Genomic DNA, 19,660 nt, shown 5'->3' on the forward strand with positions numbered 1-19,660 from the left:
GCTGTTAGGATGATACCCAAAGCTTGCATTTAGCTTTAAACTTTGAGGGTGGAAGAGATAGGGGAGAATGATGAAAGGGTTGACACTGACCAAGATGCAGCATTCTCATACTGATACATTGACTTGAGCTACATATTGTTTTGAACAACTTACTCAATTGAACAATATGTTCAATTGTAAAACTACTTAAAGATAATAGCTTCTTAAAATCTTTGATTAATATTTAAATGTTTGCTTCTCCCTCTCTCTCCAGTTAAGTCTAACTTACTGCTCAATACCGTGCCACAAACCAAATCAAATATAGACAAACAAAGGAATGAGAAGTTTAAATAATAAATTCTTTTAACCATGTGAATACCAAGTGGAACTGACTTATAAAAGTCAAATTACCTAAATATGAGAACTATATCAAATTATTTGTAGTGAATCTGCCTCATATAGTCAAGTAATGGGTAAGATCAATGAAAAGGATGTTTAGTAAGATATTTATTTATAGACGAACTAAAAACTAATAGCAATAAAATGGTCTCTGAGCCTAATGAAATGGAACATCTCTAAACACAAACTAGCAAAACCATTAAGGTAACTATTTAAAAGGGAAAAAAACAGGTAAGAGCTAAGATACTCCATTTGTTTTACCACGCCAGCCTCTAGGCATGGTTCTTATCGCTGAGGATACAAAAGTGAATGAAATCTGGTCTTTGTCATAAGTCATGTCACATATTAATGGATCATTATTGTAAAGTAATGTATTATAAAGTAATGGAAGGCCATCTGTAAGATAAATTAACAGCACCTTCATAAGAATGCTTGCTAAGGAATTTGACTATTTGTGAAAAGAAAGAACTTTTTCTGTAAAGGTCTAGAGTCAAAGAAGTCAAAGTGCTCCTGACTCAGTAAAAGATCTAAGTTGGCACTATTTCATTTTATTTCTACTCTTTATTTTTTATTTAATTGTTTTAACTTTATTAAGAAAATTTTGTTTCTTGGCTTTGCTATGCAAGTGCTCTACCACTTGAGCCACACTTACAGCCTGTTTTTGACTTAGTGATTTTTCAGATAGAGCCTTGCACTTTTGTCTTGGACTGGTCCAAGTTCGCCTCAAGCCTCAGTCCTCCTACCAATGATTATCACTAGTTGGGATTACAGGTAAGAATCCCCACACCCAGCTGGTTATTTGAGATAGTATCTCTCTAACTTTTTACCCTACTGACCTCAAACTGTCATTCTCCTAAGTCTAACACCCAAGTAGCTATGATACTAGGTGACCTACCACTGTGCCTGGCTTACTTCTATTCTTTAAACTAATCCTCTATGGAAACACCTCTACTGACTGGATTCTCAGACTTCACTTGACTACAACTCCAATAACTATTATTGACATATTCCATTTTGAAACATTTAATCACTAAATTCTTTCTTACTATAAAATTAATCACCCCAGCTTATATCTGATTGTGAGTTCAACTGAAGTCTTAGTGAAAGCAATACCCATATTCCAGAGTTTCATGCTCCATACTGGCTCATATAGGAGCCTTGTATTATTAGCTGTCCCAGAAAAAAAGTCTCATAATTGCTAATTAGTAAATCTGATCAACTTTCCAATAAATTGTTATACAGAAGATGATACTTCAGCTTGGAAACTACCCCACCCATTTTATCAGTCAGATTTAAATTCCAAGGAGAAAGTCAGATGGTACCACTGGCTCAAGCCTGTAATCCTACCTATTCAAGCTTACCATAGTTCAAAGCAATCCTAAGCAGGAAAATCCCTGACTCTTTATTTCCAATTAACTACCAGAAAAAAGAAAAAGAAAAACAGAAATGGAGCTGTGGCTCAACGTGGTAGAGTTCTAGCCCTAAGCACCAAAGCTCAGGGACAGTGCACAGGCCTTTGAGTTCAAGCCCCAGGACTGCCACAAAATAACTAACTAAATAAATTAGTTAATAAATCCCAAGAAGAAACACAATTTAGACACAACGTTGAATCTGGCAGACTGACTTAAATAAGGATATGTATCCTCTTGATTGTAAATTTCTGGTCACTCTAGCATAGTGCTTCACATACAGGATGTTTCTAATTATCAACATAACCACTATCTCTTGAATACTAAATAGTCTTATGGTGATTATTTATTCCACACAGAAATTCTGGGATGCAGACCTTCTTTATGTCTATTTTACATAGAATACACTGATTATGGAAACATTAACTAATATGCTCACAATCAAAAGGAAATCAGTAGTAGGGCTGGGATTTGAACTCAGAGAATTTAACTGCAGGTTTAACCTACATGCCTTGCCTCCCTACCTTGCAAATAGAAGCACTCCATTTATAAAGTAAACTGATTGATGCTTCCCTTTAAGGACGGTTAACCATTCATGGCAGACCCGGTCATCTATTTAAAGATAATTCTTAGGTTCCTTGGCAATTACAGAGTTTAGCAGTCCTGAAGAGAAGTCAGATACAAGGGATCTGCTTAGGTAAGTTGAAGTTGAGAATGGCTATATCACAGGAATCTGAAATTTCATGAATTTCTTTTGGAATGAGTGGCTTATTTGATCATACAATTAATTATTATCTACTAACATTTTGATATTTTGGGGGGAGTTGTCCCTCCCTCCCTCCTTCTGTCCAATTAAGGATTTTCAGCATCTATAGGTTAAAAGCCAAGGATGGCCTTCCACACAACAATCCACAGTCTTCCCCAATCATCTTCTTTGCTCCACATTGTCTCCCTGTGCTTGCACTGGCTTATTATGGCCTTGAAACTGGAAGCTATTACCTTGGAAGTCATTAAGGTAGATACATTTATGCACTGATTGTGACTTCTTAGAACTTAGTACGCAGATTTATCAGAAATAAAAAATTCAAGGTATATACTTTGAAGTATAAGCATTATTATCGGTCTTTAGGGAGGATGAGAAAAGATTACAGTTTGCAAATCTCTTTTCAAAGGAGCACCACTGAATTTAATTCAAACTTTTCTGACTTTTTACATTGCTTTATTGCTTTATGTACAGAGGGGGTTACAGCTACATAAGTCAATAAAGAGTACATTTCTTTTTCAACAGTGTCACCCTTTCTCTTGCTCTCTCCCAGTTTTTCCCTCCTGTCTCCATCCACAAGTTGTATAGTTCATTTTAACATGGGTCTAGTGAATATTACCACTGCATTTGTTCACCCTTTGTCCTACGGTTTCTGTGCTTCCCCCTTACCCTCCTAAAGATAGATAAACAAACAAGACAAAAGGAAATGAAAACAAAAACAGCAACAAAGAAAAGAAAAATAACCCTCTTGCTCCCATTTCCTGAGTTCATTTCCATAAATATTATTTTATATGGTCAGATGCATATAGCAATTGTGCCTATGTGATCCTCTCCTAAGAATATCCTCTTTTGGTCTCACACGGTGGTGACCTCTCTTATAAATTCAGTCCCTTTTGCAAATTCTTATTCAGCTAAACAAAACTATTTTAAGTGAAGAGTGAAATAATGGAGGGGAACCTAGCATATCCTCTCTTCAGCAATGGTTTTTAATTAATTAACCTAAGAGCAATCATTGAATAATTCGGAAGAAAGGTTTGCAGGAAACTAATGTGCAGTAAGTTGAATTTCTTCTCAAACACCATATGTGAGCAACAAGCTCCCTGACCATGAAGGAACTCAGCTGTGCTCTGGAAATGTGTCAGAGAAGTAGACCCTGGCCTATCTCTGGGAATGGCCACTAGAAACTCACCCAAACTTCCCTCTCTCACTAAGGTTTAAGTTGGTCTCAAACCAGAAAACCCATCAGCATCACCTTTGGACTCATCTTTCAAAATATCCATCTATGTCTCCCTTCTGTCTCTTCCTGAAACTGCACGCCAAGACTTTGTATTGAGTTCTTATATTAACTACTGCACTGACTCTTGCTTGTTTTGCTTCAATTCTTGGATCATATCATCATGCTGGACATAACAGGAAAAATAAAGTCAACCTTAGCCTGTCAAAGTAAGTGCTATTATCTGGGTTTCCTTTGTACTATAATTATTTTGACTAGATACCAAAACAACTAGAAGAAAGATGAACAAAAATGTACATAATGTCAGAGGTTTGGTTTATTCCTTTTTCCTTTACTTATTAAATAAGAGATAGTTTCCTTAGTCTGCCAATAGACTGCTGTGGCTTAAATCACCTCCCATTAATTTTGTTCTGTCTTCTTTTTTTTTTTTTTTGACTAGATATGGCCATACAACTTGAGCACAGTAGCTTTCTTTAATTGACTTCAATAGAACTGTTTTCAAATTCCTGTAATTGCTATATGATGCACATGATAGCAAAAATATAGGCTTTATTATCTTTTTTTTCTATTTTAACCAGTTCTTTTTAGCAATTTTTGTCTTCCATCTTTATTCTGTCAGCATTTGTAATCCCTTAATTACTTGTCATCATGAGTTTCATTGGGCATTCAAACCCTTGCCTTGTGTAGGAAAATTCTTACCTTGATCTGGCTTCTCACAACTTTTGTGCATTTGAAAGAAAACCTTTCTAAAAGGAGATGAGAAGCAGTAGGATGAACTCTCAAATGGATATGTTGATTGGGAACACAATGGACAGTGCCAAACTACTTACAGATGTTTCACTTGGCCTCCTTCCCAGCCAGATATTTGCATGAGAGATAAAAAGCGTAATCTGTTCACATATAATGATTTGACTCCCCCGAAACTTTGGTTACATTTTAATAACCATTTACTCTTGAAAACTGGTTTCTTTTTTAAAGACCCTGGGCATCTGTGCATCTAGACACCCATTGCTCCATTTTCTTCAATACTGAATGTTGGCCTTTTTCCACAATTGTGTTCATCTCTCTGCTGGTAGGTCCTGATCCTGCTACAGTAATGGATGAGCAGATGACTTTGAAGTAAAATCATCTGTTTTCTTATTCTGGCTTAAAAAAATCTGTGAATTTGAATGCATTGTTTGACCTTTGAAGACTTCGCAGATTCTTTATTGCCAACTTATCTCCTAACCCATTCCTAAGACAATGCAACAGGCTGGACTTTGTTCTTGCTGCAGTTGATTTTGTTTGCTTTTATTTGTGTGGTATAGCCTCAGTAACCTAGGATCTTAGGCTTTTTAGGTAAACACTCTACTGCAGAGCTATATCCCTGGTCCTTTGTATTTTATTGTGAGGCAGGATCTCTCCTAAATCACCCAGGCTGCCTTACACTTGCCATCCTGCTCAGTTTCCCCAATAGCTGAGAATTCATGGGAACATGTTTTCAGTATTCGAACATGTTTTCAGTATGAGAATACTGAAAATAAGTGGCAAAGGGGGAAGAAAGGACCTATCATTTAGGATAAATATATTTAATTTAAGAGGTGTAATGACCACCAACTAGCCACTAAAACACAGTCTACTCCCATTATTATATTGCTGTCCCTTTAAACAACGCTGTAGTCACAGAAAAGCAGAAGCCAGTGCACTTGGCAGCCTTCTCTAAACATTAGTTGACTAGGAAGTGGAGCAATGCCATGCCATGAATTCCATCCAAGCACATTTACTAACCACCTGCAGTTTACACCAACCAATCTTCACATTTCTTATGATGAATGTATCACTGTCAAAATGCTGTGGCCTGTGAAGTTCTCATGGACTTTCTTCTCTTTGGAGTCTGGGCAACTATGCCAGGGCCATAATACACTCTTCAATGAGATTAATCTGAATGTTGATTTATAGTAAATACTAGCATCTCAAAACAAAAAGTTCTTGTTTTTTGTTCAAACACCAGAAACTGATTTGAAAGCCGTAAAGGATGATGGCCATAAACTATATCATCCAAATTGTAGATATTAAGACTAAAAAGGAACAGTAAAAACAATAAATTAACATAATTATTGTTTTAAAAATTATTATTTTGTTTTACCTCCATATATAGCATTTGCTTTCAAAAATGACTTTTGTTTTGTTTTGGTTTTGTTTCTTAAATCTTTTTGAAGCAGAATATCACTATAAAGTCCAGTATGGCCACTAACTTGTGATCCATTCTTCTCAGCTTCCTAAGTATCAGGATATCAGGTGTGTACCACTACTCCTAGCTCAGATAGTTTTTCTTAAAGATTAAAAATAATACACAGTTGTGTACATTAAATCAGAAAGAGTAAATTGATTATATAAAGGCAAAGAAAGTCAGGTTCAGTATTATCATTACGTATACGTGCATGTCAATCAGCTCTGTAGCTGAAATAGTAAAGGATACATTGTTCAGAACCAGAAGAATACCTCCTTTTAAAACATGGTCTCACTGTTTTATTGTAGTTACAAAATTGTCTGAAATTTGCATTCTAATTTTATGTTTAAAATTTTGAAGATATGAATATGTTTCTATCCCTTCTTTGTACAAGAAAATATTTCTATTGGTATCCTGGAAAGGTTGGTTATCTCTGAATAAATTATTCTAAAGGAGATAGATTCCCAATTCCAATTCATTTTAATACTGAAATGTGTAAATACTTCACGCAAATATTTTTTCAGGCATTGCCTCTTTTGGAGCTATTTAAAGTAACTTCCTTCAACAAATACTTTTTGTAATTCAAAATTTGTGAAATAAGCGTTCTCTACAATTTTCCTGAAATAAAAAACCCACCAAAACTGTACTGTCTTAATTTTATTCCATTATAGTACATAATAAGAAATTACCTCCATTAAAAATAGGATATTTATCAACAAATTCTTCCTATTAGTTACTCCAAAGTCATAATTTCAAAATTAAATTTTCTATACTTTGTATAATCACATTCTGCAATCAGTTCAATTCCTCCTTGCTTTATAGAAAGATGGCTCCCTGTTTCTGAGAGTATCTTCAGTAGTTACAGTTAAAAGCTCCAAGAAGAAGTTATTGTTATTACAACACCATATGTTGAATTCTTTGTTTAAAAATTTACAGCAGGTTTTGAACAAAACTTAGCCAAAACGTAGATAATTCATTGACCAAAATGTGCCTATCATCGTTGGACACTGATGCTGATTTATAAAGTAGTTATTCAATGGTTCATTCTTAAAATCTTACTGATGAGAGTCTGTGAAGACAGACTATACTGTCATGTTGAAAATCATTGTTTTTTAAATTGTTTTCAAGTAGTTATACAGAAGAATTTCAACTCAACCTGTTAGTTTTTAAGAATTAGGGCATTTTTTTCTTTTTTTTTGTTGGTTGTGGGGCTTGAACTTGGCCTGGGTGGTGTCCCCATGCTCTTCAGCTCAAGGTGAGCGCTCTACCACTTGAGCCACAGAGCCACTTCCGGTTTTCTAGTGGTTTATTGGAGATAAGAATCTCATGGACTTTCCTGCCTGGGCTGGCTTTGAACCTCAATCCTCAGATCTCAGCCTCCTGAGTAGCTAGGATTTCAGGCATAAGCCACCGGCACCTGGCTGTATTAGGGCATTTTGATCAATGTCACCCCTTTCTTAATGCAGTATTATCTTTAATCAAAAAAGTAATTAATAATTCCAATTTTGTAGATATATAAATAATTTTAGAAATTTGGCAACTATAGTTTCTTTCTCAACTGGTAGAATATTACCAATATTAGCTTGTTTGGAATTGCACCTAACTATACACCACAACCAGCACCAGTGACATTTCTCCTCTATGAGCTTCTTAATTTACTGGGTATTTTGTTATTACCCATGATAATGTGCTCTGCCAAAATGTCTATTCATGAAAATAAATACTTCAGAGTCCTACTTGACATTCACAATGATCTCACATGGTTCACTTTGAGAGAGTGACTACCAAAAGTGTTACGTTGATTCCAGCCAACCTCATGGGGAGAGAAATGAACATTTCTGGAATTAACTGATTTTCAATTTGGGGCCTCTGCTGATACAAAATTGACATTCTTTAAAGTTGAGAGGTTCTGCTATTAATGAAGCCACATTTTCTGCCGTGGCATCCTGTTTCATGGATGCACAACAAACCTGGAAATGAACATGAGCAAAATTAATTTAAACATCAGTCAGTTGATTGAATTTGAAAAAGTGATACAGAGATTCACCTTCTGTATTTGCATTTGTAAGGGTGGTTTGTTTTTTGGCATAGTCTCCCTCAAATAATAACCTTTGAAATGGATGCCTATGAATTTTTAGCAGATTTTTGTCCTTTAGTTTTGATCTGGTCTGTGATATTGCCATGGCTTTTGTGATGCATGTAGAATAAAGTACTTAAAAAATTAAACACATACATTCAGTTTTTGTGGCCATGGATGACAGAAAGGTATTGAAACATTCACAGGGAATTTCTGAATAATATTATAGCAACAGACTTTCAAGTGGTTGATGGCTAACATCCTTATAGGAATAACTTTCAAACTATCTTTAGTACATTTTAGGCTGGATTGTTCAATTTCTCTTTTTTGAATATAATTTTTATTGCTATTCTTGTTTTTGGGAGGGGGTCCAGTTGTGGGGCCTGAACTCTGGGCCTGGACTCTTTCCCTCAGCTCTTCAGCTCAAGGCTAGCGCTCTACCACTTGAGCCACAGCACCACTTCCGGCTTTTTTTCTTTTTGCTTATGTGGTGCTGGGGAATCGATCCCAGGCCTCAGGCATGCAAGGCAAGCGCTCTACCACTGAGCTGCCTTCCCAGCCCTTTATTGTTATTCTTAAGGTGTTGTACAAAAGGGTTACCATTTCACAAGTCAGGGAACAAGTACATTTCTTTTTGGGACAATATCACCCTTTCCTTTGCTTTTCCCCAGTTTCTCCTTCCCATTCCTGCCCTAAAATTGCATGGCTCATTTGCCACATAGTGTATACTGAATAGTATGATTACATTAGTTTGCCCTCCCTTCCTCCCTTTCTGTACCCCTTTTCCTCCCCTAAAAAGACAACAAAAAGTGAATGCAGAAACAAACAGCACAAACAATGATGACGATAACAACAACAAAAACCTGTGTTTCTAATTCCTGGAATTCATTCCAATAAGTAGTATTTTAAATGTGCAAAGGAGTTATGCGTCTGGGTTCCTCCCTTGTGTATGAATGCCTAGAGTCCAGTATAAGTTGACATGTCCAGTTATATTTTAGACCTGACTTTCACATATGAAAGAATGCATGTACTGTTTGTCTCTCTGACCTTGGCTTACCTCACTTAGCATGATTTATTCTAGGTCCATCTATTTTCCTGAAAATGACATAATCTTATTACTTCTACTGGATGGGTAAAATGCCATGGTATGTATGTAATGCACTCATCTACTGTAGGACATTTGGGATGTTTCTATAACATGTTATTGTGAATAGTACAGCAGTGAACATGGATGCATTATCCTGACTTGTAGTGTTCTGGGTAGATGCCCAAGAGTAATATGGCTGGGTCAAACCAAAGTTCTTGTTTTTTGGGTCCGGTCATGGGGCCTGAACTCTGGGCCTTGAGCGCTGTCCCTCAGCTCTTCAGCTCAAGGCTAGCACTCTACCACTTGAGCTACAGCACCACTTCCGGCTTTTTTTCTTTTTGCTTATGTGGTGCTGAGGAATGGAACCCAGGGCCTCAGGCATGTAAGGCAAGCGCTCTACCACTGAGCCACCTTCCCAGCCCCATACCAAAGTTCTATGTTTAGTTTTTCAAGGAACCTCCAAACTACCATCCAGACTGGTTTTACTAGTTTACATTCTCACCAACGGTGCAGTAGGGTTCCTTTTTTGCCACATCCCCACCAACATTTGTTCTTCCAATGCTTGATACTGGCCAATCTAACTGACATAAGATAGAATGTCAAAGTTGTTTTGATTTGCATTTCCATTACGGCCAGGAATATTTACCCTTTCCTCATGCGTCTATTTGCCATTCTCACTTTTTCTTCTGAGAAGTCTCTCTTTACCTCATTTGCTCATTTATTTATTAGTCTATTAGTTTTGTGGGGGGATTAATTTTTTGAGTTGCTTGTATATTTTGGATATGAGACCTTTGTCACATTTGTTGCTGGCAAAGATTTTCTCCCATTCTGTTGGCTCTCTTTCCAGTTTAGTAGCTATGTCCTTTGCTGTGCAGAAACTTTTAATTTTGATGTCATCTCATTTGCAAAGTCTCTCTCCTATCTGCTGTGTCCCTGGAACCCTTTTTGAAAAGTTCCTGCCTATGCCTATGTATTTCCCCTACTCTATCCTATAATAGTTTCAAAGTTTTAGGTCAGGTCTGACATTGAGGTCTTTGATCCACTATGAATTAATATTGGTGACAAACAGGGATTCTATTTTAGTTTTCTATACATGGATGTCCAGTTTTCTCAACACCAATGATTGAAGAGGCTATTTTTTCCACCATATGTTTTTGGCTTCTTTGTCAAATATCAGATAACTCTAAGTATATGGTTTTATTTCTAGATCTTCTGGTCTGTTTCATTGATCTTTGGGCATGTTTCAGTTTCTTTTTTTGTATACATGTGTGATGTGTACATAGCTATTATTTCCCATATTTTTCAGTAACTCTTGATTTGATTTTTATACAGAACCCTCCCCTCTCCTAGAGAACAACATAACTGCCTGTTAGATTTGGTAGCAGGAAGGGGTTAGACACACTTAATAACTCTCCCATCACCACCAGGACAAAAAGAATTATTTCTGAGTACACTATGCATTGTCATGAATCTAGAAAGGATATAAAAATTAAAAGGAGAGAGAAATCGATTATTTTTATATCTTACAGTGTGTATTTATTTCATACCTACCAACAGTAAGAAAATGACAGGAGTTGAAAATAGAGTTCTAACAGACATATCCTGAGATATTTTATGCAACTGATATTAAAAATACTTGAAAAATGGAAATATTTGGACAGATTAAACTAAGACTTTCTCATACCAAATAGAATAATCACCTTTTATACCAATTGAGATAGATAATTACCTTACAGAGAAACAAGATGCTAAAATGGCATTGTCTACTTCAGGGCCATTTATTAAGGGCCAGGCCTTAGGATATTAGAAGATAAGTTAGTAATTGATTCATAAATCCCTATTCTTTGGGTATATTCAATTTGCATTGTTCATCTTTGGAAAATATGCAACATTCAAATACTGAATTAACTCCCTTGACTGAGACGTGCGTTTTAAGAAAAGCACCATCTTCGTCTGCCACTGTTGTTTCCAAAGAGTTCCTCATCCAAGGGCAGTCATCACAATGCAGCACAGTGGACAGTATTCTTGTGAGGACAGTGCCCCTTCTTGGCAGTACTGGGATGGACCATTGCTGGAACTAGCCTTTCTCTCTCAGCAGGGCCCCTCTGCTTGGTGCCACTCAGCTGCTTTGAATGTAGCCAAGCCACAGGAATGTTAGGGTGATTATTGGCCAATGTCAAACTTACTTTGGAGCAGAGGCCTTGTAAGTTCAGGAGACAGATTTACCTTTCTTATAGGCTTAATAGAATTAAGCAAATCAGCACTTCCTGTCCAAGGAGGGCTGCATAGCCACCAAGCTAGCAGTATCATTAAGAAAACACATGTGTTTGAAATAAAATGATTTCTAACAGTAAGTCTCAAATACCTGCTTTTCTGGCATACATTTTGACTTTAAAGGTTGTTGTCAAGCTGAGATGACTTTAATCTTATTCTATGAAAAGCTTTCCCTATCTCTGCTTCTATTCATCAATACACTTGGATTTTTTCTAATAAAAAGGGAAATACAGTATACTCGAAATATACTTGAGAGTTGAGCTGGTGTCAGTTTTTTTTCCTTCTTCATAGGACATTGGCATTTCATTTCAACCAAGGTCACCCATGTTTTCCTTTTCCCATACAAAATCTAGATACCAACAGCTTACATGAAGTATCGTGGCTTAGCTATAACACATTTTTGCTGAAAACTGAGTCTAGGATATTTCTAGGTCCTGCCAACTCTCTGGTTGTGTGTTCCATCTAAGCATTAGTAGCTTTTCTTTGTGAAAACAACTCCAGTTTCCACCTTTACCAGCAGGACATTGAAATCAAGTAAAACTACCATGGTTTGGTTTATGTCTTCAGCTATGAATCTAGTAGGCAAACTACTTTTATATGTATATTTATTTTATTTACGTTTATTATATATTGTATTTACATTTATATTTATTATGTGACATACACATAGTCATATCTAAGATTTATAATTAATATACTGTCCTTTTGTTTTTCATAAGTAGAGGACAATTAAAGACTTATCTGGCAAAAACCAGATAATAGAAAGTAGTCCAGGTGGAATCAATAGCAAAAATATACACTAAAGAAAGTCTACAAATTTAAATGTGCACATTATTAAGCAAGAATTAGTCAATCAAAAAGAAATAAAAGGAAAGAATAAAACAGTACTCTAAGAGAAATATGCAATAGATTGAAATATGAAAAATAGAATTAATGCCCTCATGAATTATTTGCAATAAAAATAGATGTATGTCTAGAAAATCTGATTAAAAGAACAAAGTAAATGAACAGAATTAGAAAGAGAAAGGCTAGGGGTTGGGGAGTTAGCTCACTGGAAGAGCTCTTGTCCTCAGCTCTGCATAAAAGGAAAAAAGGAAATGTACTCAGAAAGATAAAGACTAATATCAAAAGCAAATTGAACAAAATGTGCAAAGATCACTATTCAAAACTCTAATGTTAATAAATATGTAAAACTTGTGAAATAACAGATGTTTGCAAAATATGTATGCAGCAAGAATAATTTATTTTAAAAATCTGAATTGAATAACAACCATAATACAAAACATTTCAAAAATTATCCCCAATTCTCAAGAGGTTGTTTTATTACTGAATGATTTGAGACTTTAAAGGAAATAGTAAATTCAATTCCATATAATTTATTCCAGAACACACACAAAAATGGAAGGTAATCAAATATATCTCATGAATTCAGGATCATCTTAACATCAAAAATCTGACAAACATTGTATAAAAATAAATTAATAAATGAAACTAAAAACTGTTCTCTCTTATGAATATAGATCCATAAATGGATTGATATCAGGAAATGTGTGTTCCTGGTATTATGAGCCACCAAACAAATACTTCCTACATAAATGAGGACAACAGAATATCCAGAGTAAATCTCCAGTCCCACATTTACACAATTCATTTTCAGAGTAACCCATGAAGATGGGTTACATTTCCTTCTGCTTCAAGGGGAGTAAAAGTGACTGTCTTTGCTTCAAGAATAAAAATTTTGACCTTTTCTACTTTTCTACTTTGACCTTTTCTACCTTGTCCGAGATATATACTAGTTATTGCAAATGAGGGAAACCATGGGACCTATGTTTCTTTGGGCCTGGCTTACTTCACTTAATATAATTTTCTCCAACTCTTTCCATTTCCTAACAAATGGGACAATGTCATTCTTTCTGATGGAGGCATAGAATTCCATTGTGTATAAATACCATATTTTCTTGATCCATTCATCTACTGAGGGGCATCTGGGTTGGTTCCATATCTTAGCTATGGTAAATAATGCTGCAATAAACATAGTTGTGCTGGTAGCTTTAGTGTGGTCTTGTTTGTGGTCATTTGGGTAAATGCCCAAAAGTGGGATTGCTGGGTCATAGGGGAGCTCTATGTGGAGTCATTTGAGGAACCTCCATACTACTTTCCAAAGTGGTTGAACAAGTTTGCACTCCCACCAACAATTCAGTAAGCTTCCCTTCTGTCCACACCCTTCCAGCATATGTTGTTATTAGAGTTCTTGGTTATAGCCATTCTAACTGGGGTCAGGTGGAATCTCAATGTTGTTTTGATTTGCATTTCTTTTATGGCTAAAGAAGTTGAGCTATACATATGACCAGATAAGATGAAGTTAAGGGAAATGACCCCCAAGATAGGGACACAAGTTTTTTTTTTTCTTCTTTCTTTCTTGCTATTGTTTCTAACGTATTTATAAGGTACCATGTGATGTGATTTTTTTGTTGTTGCTTTGCATTTCCCTCCCCCACCATATAACCCCTGTTGTCACTGTTTTTGATGTTGCTATAATTTGGAGAGGAGAAGGAAAATAACAAAATGCTTAAACAGGGATACAGGTTGACCCATTGCAACAATGAGATGTACGAAGACACTATGTTGAAAAACGAACGTTACAAGGGGAAGGCGCAGAGTATAGTTGTGGAGATGGGAGGGCAGGGATGGTAGGGAAAAAACAAAGGAGGAGGCAACAGTGCTTGATAAGAAATGCATTCATTACCTTGCTCGTGTAACTGTAACACCTCTGTACAGTATTTTCACAATAAAAACAAATAAAAACTTTTTAAAAAATAAAATTTTTAGTATGCTCTGTGTCCTATCCTAAGGCAAATCAGTTGTCAGTGTGACCTTTTTTGGTTACTTGTAACTTCTTGCTTTTTTGTATTGTTTTACTGATCATAATAATTATTTCCTCAGGTCTGCATCCTTCTCTGATCATCACCAAGGAACATTTATGAAGTGCCAGGTGGGCCTGACATTCATGACCTTCCCTTTAAGATTTCTATCTATTGAGGAACCAACTGAAGTAATCAACTCCAGGACACAATAAACAAGTTCTAAAATGTGGCCATGCACATGGTTAGTAGTAGACCTGCTAAGGGAGGTCTGGGAAAATGTCTTTCCCAGTGCCATGTTTTTATCATTCTCCTTGCTACCAAATGAGTAGTTTGTCATCTTATTTCTTTACTATTCATTTCTTCTTCCACTGCTCCTCAGGAACCCCCTGAAACTCCTTTGCCAGATCATAAATAATTCTTTTGCAAAATCCAATAGAGACATTTAGTTTCAGATATTTTAAAATTCCCTGTAACATTTGCTATCATGATCCCTTCTTTCAAATTCCCATGACAAATTCTAATTTTACTTTTGATTTAGCCTTTCCTACATATCTTTTCTGTTTGATTCTTCCACCAGTCCTTTACTATGAATGAGAGGTGTTTCTAAGACATAAACCTTCTCAGTGTACATACTGTCTCTCCATACCCAATCCTTTTCAACTAGCTCCCTGGTTTTAGTCACTACCTAAACATTGCTCTTGATCTATTTCTACAACCTGTAACTCTCTTTTGAGATCTAGATTCAAATCTCCAAATTTCAACTGGATCTTTCCAAATTAATGCTCTTTTGATATAGCAAACATATTCTTAAAATGACCCCAATGTCTTCTCAAATCTCTTCTTATACATTCTAGGACAATGAAAATCATCTCGGGCTTAGACTATCTCTCCCATCAACTTTGAAACTGCTGTTCTGATCATCACACTATTCAGGATGTTTGAAGTCTGCCTCTTCTCTCCCACAGTCTCCACCTCAAGTTCAGACCAGTAGCATTTATAGGAATTGTTTAAGTAGTTTCCTGACTTTTTTTCTTATGTTAATATACTTTTTTAAAAATTTCCAGTAAAGATAACTTTTAAAAGGCATACCTTTTTTGTTGTTGGTAGTGGTGGTCATGGGGCTTGAACTCTGGGCCTGGGCACTGTCCCTGAGCTCTTCAGCTCAAAGTGAGTGCTCTACCACTTGAGCCACAGCACCACTTCCAGTTTTTTGGTGGTTAACTGGAGATTAGAGTCTCACGGACTTTCCTGCCTGGGCTGCCTTTGAACCATGATCCTCAGATCTCAGTCTCCTGAGGAGCTAGGATTAGAGGCATGAGCCACCAGAGTCCAGCAAAAGGCATATCTTTGAAGATGGCTCTTTTGTGTAAATTTCTTCTTCTACATTGAGAGTTTTAATGCATCACAGAAAGGTCTGGTGACATGACTCCTATCTCCTCCTCTCTTCTCATCTCTCTATGATGAATAATTTCCTAAATATAGCTTTTTATCTTAGCTCTCACAGGAGGTATATATTTTGACCAGAGTCTGAATCCCAATGTTCATTTGTATATGAATGCCTCAGAAACTCTCACCTTTGTTTTTCAGTTTTCTTGTAACTAAGTCAATCAGCTTTCATATTACAAACTTCTATGTGCTACCTCTTCTCTCTGAATACTCATAGCTTATCAGCAAGACAAAGGATATTTTAACAGCTGGTTGTGTCTATGCTTATACCCTCAGCAAACAATACCACTTGAACATACCATATTCCATGAATATTGAACTTCCCTGATTCCTATTATGAGATCAGTGTTCTTTTAAAATTTGGAAACTAGTTATCCAGTAAGGACTCAAATATTAAGTAAAAAAAAAATGGAGAGGAAAAGACATACAACATCCTCGTAGAATGAAATCAACTTCATTTTTAACTCCAGAAGATGTATTAGTATTTATGTGAGTCAATCAGCAGGAGGTGGGAGACAGAGGTAAGAGAGTAGGAGGAGAGGAAACAAGAAGACACAATTTCCCCACTCTGTAAGAAGTTTCCTGTAGGCTTGGACTTTATCAACATAGGCACACATTTTTTTTTTACCTTTATCAAAATGTAAGGCTCATCCACATTCCAATTTTAAAGTAGATGTCCTTGTTCTGATCTAAAGGTCACTAATTTTGAGGTTGAAATCTTCTATATAAGGACTTAATACTTGGTCTGAAATAGTGCAAACAACATTTCCCAGTTATATTAGATATACCGTAATAAATTAATAAATGGGGGTTCATGCTTTGCATATGTAACATTTTGTGAGTGAAGTTTGCTGATCTATGTTTATGTGTATGTTCAAGTCTAGAACATTTTCTTAAAGACTAAATCATTAAGTTTTCCGGGGTGAGTCTAGACTCAGAAATGTGCCAAATTACCATGATTTCTCTGATGAAGTATTGTGAGAGACTCAGAGGGCCTTTCTAGTGCTTCCTTTCTCTTCACTCTTCTCTGTGAAAGCTTCCTCTTAGCATTTTCCCCTAATCGAGCTCTCTCTCTCTGCATTTCTGAGCGTTGTTAAGACTCTCACCTTATCTTACAATTACTTGTTTAGGTGTCCTCAAACAAATAATAGCTCTCATGAAGAACACGTACTCTTAATAATATGAATAAATGAAATGAATAACATACTCATAAATGCACACATCAATAAATTGAAGTCTTAACATTTGATCTGGTTATTTTTCTTCATTGACTTTTTTTAAGGTCTAATCATTTATTTGTTATTCTTAAAGACTCAGATTCAGAAGTAGAAGCTCTCAGAGAAGATAGCCTCTGGTTGTCTGTTGCTGGTGTTTTTCTTTGGCTTTCTTCATTCTGGAGCCTCTTTCAGTAAATTGTTTCTTCAGTGGAATGGGGTGGCATTTGTGTGACAGGACACATGGAGAACAACACACTGAATCTTGGGTAATTTTTTACCTTCTTTGTTCAGGGATTTTTAACTGTATTTTTTTTGTCTTTTCTTTTTTGGTACTGGGGATCGAACCCAGGACGTTGCTCTTGCTAGGCAAGCGCTTTGCCACTGAGCTACATCCCAGCCCCTTTGTTCAGGGATTTTTGAACAACATTTTGGCGGACATCATCTTCTTTACAGAGATTGAAAAATTTGCAGATTCTGGAAGCCCGCAGGTCAGAGAGGTATCTGTCAATTCAGGGGTATCTTTTTTTCCTTTTTCTTCCTCCTCTTCCCTTCCCTCCTCCTCTCCTCCTCCTTCCCCACCTCTCCCCCTCTCCCTCCTCCTTTCCCTCACTTTCCCCTCCTTCTCCTCTTCCTCCTATTTTTATTTTTATTTTTTTACAAAGACTAAGTTGAAAACACTCCAATTGGCACCTTGCTCAGTAGCAAAAAACTCAGCCATGAGTCACGACACCTTGCTTCATGGGTAAATCTTGTTTGTCGTTCCCACCACTGATTCAGACCATATATGCCTTCCATTCTTCACCACAGTGTCATTGGCAAGTTCTGTGAAGATATGCTCCTCATAGAAAGTAGGAAGTTTGCATTCATCTTCCACTTCAGTGATTGCCAACAGCCAATGGCTGGAAAGGAGATACTCAGTTGCATATTGAAGCAGCAGCTTGCCCGGGAGGCACCACAAAAGTAGCCTCTGTGCCCTGTAATTATTAATCCAAACACAAAACAGGATACTTCCTCAAAAACCAAGGCCAAGGTTGTTATCAAACAAGACAATTCAGTCTAGAAATTGTTATCATTCCCCCGGGTACTATATGTTTTAGAAACTTTGAATATGCTCATTTGCTTATCATCCAATTATTTTCTGTTTTAATCAAACATTCATAGCACATTTACTTCTTGTTTCACATAGGTTCTACATGTGACTATTTTTTAGTTTGTTTTCCTAAAGTTTGGTTTGTAGCTATTAATGCCACTGGACTCAGCCCCATAGATTATGTTGTCTCTTGGTAAAACACCCACATAAGCAATGAAGCTGTTGTGTTCTGAAAATTGATTGTACAAAATACGCCTATAAGCTGCAGCTTCTAGAATCAGTGTATATCCTAACAGTTGTTCAGTAAGTAGTTTAAGAGGTGTTTGAATTATTAGGTGAGGGAAGTCACTGTAACAGTTAAACAAAATAACTAAATACATCTGAAGCCATATAATTTAATGTATTAGGAGCAGATCTTTTGAAAATGTCTAGAAAGTTATCCAATATCCTAGTGACCAGCATTTTAAGACACATTTTATAGCTTAAACCCTCAACTTAAGTGCCTACATGGTCCACTGAGGGAGAAGGAAATGGCATACAGGTAACCCTAGCCATGAGAGTAAAAATGCTGTTTCTTGAGTGCAGCATTATTTCCCTGTAAGTATTGTAATTGACAAGAAACTTCCCTTAAATGTGCTAAATCAATTAATTACCCACACACACTTGCTTTAACATCCTGCACCATCGAAACAACTTCCAGATGTCCCATTTGCTAATAATTCTTGGGTCAATATGTTTCAGTGGTTCTACGGTATCAGTCCAGCCAGGAGTACACAGGGCTGAGTCATAGACAACTGACGTCAAATCACTCTTGTCATGAGCTGACTCTTGGCATAGCTGCAAACTTATTTGTCATCTTGAGCACAGAATTTAATCATTTTCTACCTTGACTTGTTGTAATAAGTAAAAATGAATCAATCATAAAAATATCGAAAAGTACCCAAAATGAATAGCTTTGTGTTTTGATAGGAACTAGATGAGTGCTTAGCAGTGACAGTACTTTGAGGGTTCCCCTAATCAATCTTGCATAAGAAGGAACTCTTTAACTCATTTTCCCATTGAGAAAGTATATATGGCAACATTGTCCTCTGTTTGCTATTAAATCTGGCCTTTTTTTCATTTAGAGTCTAATGCTTGTTTTATTTTAGCGCATTTAAAAAAATGTTATTCTAACATACCCAACGAATTAGATTTCTGAAGTTCACTGTTGTGGAGAATCTGAATAGCTTCATGTTTATCCTAATAGTTAAGTTTTCTTCATTAAATGTCATTTTGCAAGATGAAGAGATACATTTGGAATTGTTTTGCTGCCTTTAGATTTTTTTTTCTAGAATCTTTAAAACCACATTGCCATTAGTTGAACTTTTTCTCAAGTTTTATGCATTTTATTAACATAAAACCATAAGGCAAATTTGCTTTTAATACTTTTCTTCAAGCTTTGTGCTTTATTAGAAATAACTCATTTACAGAAAACCTTTCATTTGGATTGGTGGTGAGAATAAACACATAGTTCTCGGTGACTTTTATTATTTATTATAAAGTAATTTGGCAGGGTGTTGTGTAGGCAACTAAATGAAATAAAAGATTAATCAGAACTACCAATCTTTTTTTG

Source organism: Dipodomys ordii, unplaced genomic scaffold, assembly GCF_000151885.1.
Source record: "Dipodomys ordii isolate 6190 unplaced genomic scaffold, Dord_2.0 Scaffold97, whole genome shotgun sequence".
NCBI lineage: Eukaryota > Metazoa > Chordata > Mammalia > Rodentia > Heteromyidae > Dipodomys > Dipodomys ordii.